The sequence below is a fragment of the Cherax quadricarinatus genome, chromosome 19, assembly GCF_038502225.1.
Source record: "Cherax quadricarinatus isolate ZL_2023a chromosome 19, ASM3850222v1, whole genome shotgun sequence".
Lineage (NCBI taxonomy): Eukaryota > Metazoa > Arthropoda > Malacostraca > Decapoda > Parastacidae > Cherax > Cherax quadricarinatus.
The window spans coordinates 6,788,659-6,795,707 of NC_091310.1; the positions used below are offsets into that span (position 1 = coordinate 6,788,659).

Consider the following 7,049-nt stretch of genomic DNA (forward strand, 5'->3'; position numbering starts at 1 on the left):
CCCAGAGCTAGAGGCTGACCATCATCAAGGCACCTTGAGGGGACCCCGGAGCTAGAGGCTGACCATCATCAAGGCACCTTGAGGGCACCCCAGAGCTAGAGGCTGACCATCATCATGGCACCTTGAGGGCACCCCAGAGCTAGAGGCTGACCATCATCAAGGCACCTTGAGGGCACCCCAGAGCTAGAGGCTGACCATCATCAAGGCACCTTGAGGGCACCCCAGAGCTAGAGGCTGGCCATCATCAAGGCACCTTGAGGGCACCCCAGAGCTAGAGGCTGACCATCATCAAGGCACCTTGAGGGGACCCTGAGCTAGAGGCTAACCATCATCAAGGCACCTTGAGGGGACCCTGGAACTAAAGGCTGATCACCAGTAGCTCCTGATTGAGTTAGCTTTTGCGCAGTGTTGACGTGAACTTAGCTCTGTGAAGACCTGTTTGCGCGCTCTCTACGAATTGAAGCAAGATGCCCTCCATCGAGCAACTTTACCAACAGCTTAAGGAAGAATTGAGGATGGCGAAATTGGAGATTCGGCGACTGATCGAGGAAAACAAGAAGATTCGTAGTAGTCCTCCTGTTTTGAGTCCTCAGGTCAAGAAGGGAAACTTGACAGTGGCTTGACAGCAGGGAACGAAGTTGACGATCAAGAAGACGAATGGAAAGGTAGAAACGATGAAGAAGAAAGAGACTGCCGTGGAAACTGTTGTGGAAACATCTAATACATTCTCGGTGCTACCCGACGAATGGGAGTCGACTACTGGGAACGTCACGACGAACGACACCAAGGAAGGCAAGAATATTGTTGTTGTTGGGGATAGCCAACTTAGGTACATGGATAGGGCATTCTGCTTGAAGGACAGGAGTAGGAGACAGAGTTTGCTTTCCTGGGGCTGGGATGGAGGATATTGTTACCCGTCTGGATGACATCATGAGAGGTAATGGGAGCAATCCTATTATCTGTCTCAGTGCTGGAGGCAACGATGTTGGCAGACGTAGGAGTGAAGACCTGATTAGCAGGTATATGTCAGCAATAGAAATAATTAGGAGTAAGTGTGGGAACCCTGTCATATGTGGTATTTTGCCAAGGAGAGGAGTTGGAAATGAATGGTTGTCCAGGGCAATTGGTGTCAATTGCTGGTTGGACAAATACTGTAAGGAAAATGCGGTAACATTCATTGACAACTGGGACCTCTTCTATGGCAGAAATGACATGTATGCCAGAGATGGGTTCACTTATCTAGGTCTGGGGTGGTAGCACTGGCAACTGCAGTGGATGGAGCAGTTAGGACTTTAAACTAGGAATAGTTAGTGGTATGGGTTTTGGCAGGAAAACAGTGAAGTCCCAGTGTAGTAATATTACAAGTTCTAGGGGAACTAGTAATAAGCAGAACGAGGTAGATATTGAAAAGCCAGGGACTTTGGGTGATAAGGACAGTAATAGGTTTAGTAGAAAAACAGAAATGAGCAGGAAGGGTAAAGAGAAAGGAGAGTCTTTCAATGTTTATTATGCTAATTGCCGTAGTGCTAGGAATAAGATGGACGAGTTGAGATTAGTTGCTAGTGCAGGTAACATTGATGTATTTGCCTTAACTGAGACGTGGTTTAATTCAAAAAGTCGGGACATGCCTGCGGAATGTCATATTCAGGGTTTTAAATTGTTCCAAGTAGATAGAAGTATCGGGAAGGGGGGTGGGGTGTCATTGTATGTCCGAGATCTCTTGAACTGTTGCATAAAAATGGGTAATAAGTCTGAAGTAACACATACAGAGTCTGTTTGGATAGAATTTTCAGAGGGGCATGAAAAACTGATTTTAGGAGTGATATACCGTCCCCCAAACTTAGATAGGGACCAAGGGAGACTACTATGGGAGGAAATTGTTAAGGCCACAAGGCACGATAATGTAGTAATTCTAGGAGACTAACTTTAGTCATATTGATTGGAATTTCTTGACTGGGAATTTAGAATCATACGACTTCTTAGAAGTAGTTCAGGATTGTTTTTTGAAGCAGTTTGTGACAGAACCTACAAGGAGAAATAACCTGCTTGACTTAGTTCTGGCAAACAATGAATCCCTTGTTAATAATTTAGAAATTTCAGAGGAACTGGGAGCTAGCGACCACAAATCAATTACATTTAGCATTGAATGGAAGTACGATAGTAGCGATAACTCAGTAACAGTCCCAGATTTTCGCTTAGCAGATTACGATGGGCTTAGAGAGCACTTATCATCTGTTGACTGGGGTAACGAAGTGAGCTATCAATATGACAGTTTTCTGAACACTATACATGCTGCTCAAAAAACGTTTATCCCATATAAAGAAATTAGATCAAATAGAAATGACCCAAAATGGATGAATAATAGGCTCAAATATCTACTAGGGCATAAGAAAGGAATTTATAGGCATATCAAAAGAGGTGAGGGTCATCTTATGAATCAGTATATTGATATTAAGAGGGACATTAAAAAGGGGATAAGAAAAGCTAAAAGGGACTATGAAATTAAAGTTGCTAGGGATTCTAAAACTAACCCAAAAAGTTTTTTCCAGGTCTATAGAACAAAAGTTAGAGATAAGATAGGTCCCCTTAAAAATAACTATGGGCACCTTACTGACAAAGAGAATGAAATATGCTCGATTTTAAATAATTATTTTCTCTCAGTTTTTACACAGGAAGACACTAACAATATTCCAGTAATTAATTTTTATAGTGGGCTAGAAGAAGATAAATTATGTAACATCACAGTCACTAGTGAAATGGTTGTGAAGCAGATAGACAGACTGAAGCAAAATAAGTCGCCGGGTCCTGATGAGGTTTTTTCAAGGGTTCTTAAGGAATGCAAAATGGAACTCTGTGAACCATTAACTAATATTTTTAATTTATCTCTTCAAACAGGTGTAGTGTCTGATAAGTGGAAGATGGCTAATGTAATTCCTATTTTTAAAACAGGGGACAAGTCGTTACCGTCAAATTACCGCCCAATAAGCCTGACCTCAATTGTAGGCAAATTACTAGAGTCAATTATAGCTGAGATTATAAGAAGCCATCTCGATAAGCATAGCTAGATTAATGATACTCAGCATGGATTCACAAGAGGCCGGTCTTGTCTAACTAATTTATTAACTTTCTTCAGTAAAGCTTTTGATAAAGAATTTGATATTATTTACTTAGATTTTAGTAAGGCTTTTGATAGAGTTCCGCACCATAGACTGTTAAAGAAAGTGGCAGCTCATGGCATTGGGGGAAAAAATGCTCTCGTGGATCGAGTCATGGCTCACTGACAGGAAGCTGAGAGTGCCTATAAATGGGGTTAAATCCGAGTGGGGATCTGTAAGTGGCGTTCCACAGGGATCATTCTTGGGCCCGTTGTTGTTTATAATATATATCAATGATCTTGAGGAGGGAATTACTAGTGATATGAGCAAATTTGCCGATGACACAAAGATAGGTAGGATAATTGATTCAAACGTAGATGTTATGGAACTTCAGGAGGATTTAAACAAACTCTATTCTTGGTCAGAAAAGTGGCAGATGCAGTTCAATGTAGATAAATGCAAGGTTCTGAAGCTTGGGAGTGCCCATAACCCTAGTACTTATAAGTTAAATGATGTAGAACTTAGCCATACAGATTGCAAAAAGGACTTGGGGGTTATGGTGAGCAGCAACCTTAAACCAAGACAGCAATGCCTAAGCGTACGTAATAAGGCAAATAGATTTCTGGGATTTATATCAAGAAGTGTAAGCAACAGAAGTCCAGAGGTCATACTGCAGCTTTATACATCATTAGTAAGGCCTCACCTAGATTATGCAGCTCAGTTCTGGTCTCCATATTACAGAATGGACATAAATTCGTTAGAAAACATTCAGCGTAGGATGACTAAATTAATACATAGCATTAGAAATCTTCCTTATGAAGAAAGATTGAATACTCTTAAGTTACATTCACTTGTTAGACGAAGAATGAGGGGAGACCTGATCGAAGTGTATAAGTGGAAGATAGGTATTAATAAAAGGGATATTAATAAGGTCTTGAGGATGTCTCTCCAAGAGAGAACCTGCAGTAATGGATTTAAATTAGATAAGTTTAGATTTAGAAAGGACATAGGAAAGTATTGGTTTGGAAATAGGGTAGTTGATGAGTGGAACAGTCTACCTAGTTGGGTTATTGAGGCTGGGACTTTGGGTAGTTTCAAATTTAGGTTGGATAAGTACATGAGTGGGAGGGGTTGGATTTGAGTGGGACTTTCACATCAGAGCTTATTTCTTGGGTGGCATTGAAAATTGGGTTGGGCAAATGTTTTGTTAGTGGGATGAATTGTAAAGGACCTGCCTAGTATGGGCCAACAGGCCTCCTGCAGTGTTCCTCCTTTATGTTCTTATGTTATCATCAAGGCACCTTGAGGGCACCCCAGAGCTAGAGGCTGACCATCATCAAGGCACCTTGAGCGGACCCTGGAGCTAGAGGCTGACCATCATCAAGGCACCTTCAGGGCACCCCAGAGCTAGAGGCTGACCATCATCAAGGCACCTTGAGGGGACCCTGGAGCTAGAGGCTGACCATCATCAAGGCACCTTCAGGGCACCCCAGAGCTAGAGGCTGACCATCATCAAGGCACCTTGAGGGGACCCTGGAGCTAGAGGCTGACCATCATCAAGGCACCTTGAGGGCACCCCAGAGCTAGAGGCTGACCATCATCAAGGCACCTTGAGGGCACCCCAGAGCAAGAGGCTGACCATCATCAAGGCACCTTGAGGGCACCCCAGAGCTAGGGGCTGACCATCATCAAGGCACCTTGAGGGCACCCCAGAGCTAGAGCCTGACCATCATCAAGGCACCTTGAGGACAGCCCAGAGCTAGGGGCTGACCATCATCAAGGCACCTTGAGGGCACCCCAGAGCTAGAGGCTGACCACCATCAAGGCACCTTGAGGGCACCCCAGAGCTAGGGGCTGACCATCATCAAGGCACCTTGAGGGCACCCCAGAGCTAGGGGCTGACCATCATCAAGGCACCTTGAGGGCACCCCAGAGCTAGAGCCTGACCATCATCAAGGCACCTTGAGGGCACCCGAGCTAGGGGCTGACCATCATCAAGGCACCTTGAGAGCAGCCTGGAGCTAGAGCCTGACCATCATCAAGGCACCTTGAGGGCACCCCAGAGCTAGAGGCTGACCATCATCAAGGCACCTTGAGGGCACCCCAGAGCTAGAGGCTGACCATCATCAAGGCACCTTGAGAGGAGCCTGGAGCTAGAGCCTGACCATCATCAAGGCACCTTGAGGGCACCCCAGAGCTAGAGGCTGACCATCATCAAGGCACCTTGAGGGCATCCCAGAGCTAGAGGCTGACCATCATCAAGGCACCTTGAGGGCACCCTGGAGCTAGAGGCTGACCATCATCAAGGCACCTTGAGGGCACCCCAGAGCTAGAGGCTGACCATCATCAAGGCACCTTGAGGGCACCCCAGAGCTAGAGGCTGACCACCATCAAGGCACCTTGAGAGCACCCCAGAGCTAGAGGCTGACCATCATCAAGGCACCTTGAGAGCACCCCAGAGCTAGAGGCTGACCATCATCAAGGCACCTTGAGAGCACCCCAGAGCTAGAGGCTGACCATCATCAAGGCATCTTGAGAGCACCCCAGAGCTAGAGGCTGACCATCATCAAGGCACCTTGAGAGCACCCCAGAGCTAGAGGCTGACCATCATCAAGGCACCTTGAGAGCACCCCAGAGCTAGAGGCTGACCATCATCAAGGCACCTTGAGAGCACCCCAGAGCTAGAGGCTGACCATCATCAAGGCACCTTGAGAGCACCCCAGAGCTAGAGGCTGACCATCATCAAGGCACCTTGAGAGCACCCCAGAGCTAGAGGCTGACCATCATCAAGGCACCTTGAGAGCACCCCAGAGCTAGAGGCTGACCATCATCAAGGCACCTTGAGAGCACCCCAGAGCTAGAGGCTGACCATCATCAAGGCACCTTGAGAGCACCCCAGAGATAGAGGCTGACCATCATCAAGGCACCTTGAGGGCACCCCAGAGCTAGAGGCTGACCATCATCAAGGCACCTTGAGAGCACCCCAGAGCTAGAGGCTGACCATCATCAAGGCACCTTGAGAGCACCCCAGAGCTAGAGGCTGACCATCATCAAGGCACCTTGAGGGCACCCCAGAGCTAGAGGCTGACCATCATCAAGGCACCTTGAGGGCACCCCAGAGCTAGAGGCTGACCATCATCAAGGCACCTTGAGAGCACCCCAGAGCTAGAGGCTGACCATCATCAAGGCACCTTGAGAGCACCCCAGAGCTAGAGGCTGACCATCATCAAGGCACCTTGAGGGCACCCCAGAGCTAGAGGCTGACCATCATCAAGGCACCTTGAGCGCACCCCAGAGCTAGAGGCTGACCATCATCATGGCACCTTGAGGGCACCCCAGAGCTAGAGGCTGACCATCATCAAGGCACCTTGAGAGCACCCCAGAGCTAGAGGCTGACCATCATCAAGGCACCTTGAGGGCACCCCAGAGCCAGGGGCTGACCATCATCAAGGAACTACGCTGCCACTTCACGTCTTATAATCATCAAACACAGTTATATATACCACACAAACTTTCCTCTTCCACAATAACTTATAATTATAAACTTACATTATATTTATGACGAAAATTATTATAAATAATGTCAGACTAGGAGTGTAGAAGACGTCTTCTCAACGTAAACAAACTTTTACTTACAATATCCTTATAGTCGTCTACCCATCAACACATAAATATTAAAATTATCCAACTAATGTACAAAAATAACTAGAGAATTTACGGAGTGCTATAAACCAACATTGTGTATTTATATTATGACCATAAAATACCCGTGTAATTAGTGTTTGTTTGATACATATAATAACATCAAGATATCTAAGACAAACTCAGAAGCTGTAATAGCTGTTACGCCCTTTGTGCTCTTTATATATATTAGATATATTAATTATCCTAATTTATATATTATATAATATAAATACTTTTATATTAAAGCTTATTAAAAATACAAGTATAATT

General features: G+C 45.5%; 1 protein-coding gene across 1 annotated transcript in view; it reads right to left on the reverse strand.

Moving 5' to 3' along the window:
* The window catches only part of PIG-G (phosphatidylinositol glycan anchor biosynthesis class G), a gene marked incomplete at its 3' end in the record, with an annotated part of 258,420 nt that extends 251,682 nt beyond the window's left edge, over window positions 1-6,738 (reverse strand). The window contains 1 exon segment of the mRNA XM_070086539.1: window positions 6,645-6,738.
* Between the last annotated feature and the right edge of the window lie 311 nt (window positions 6,739-7,049).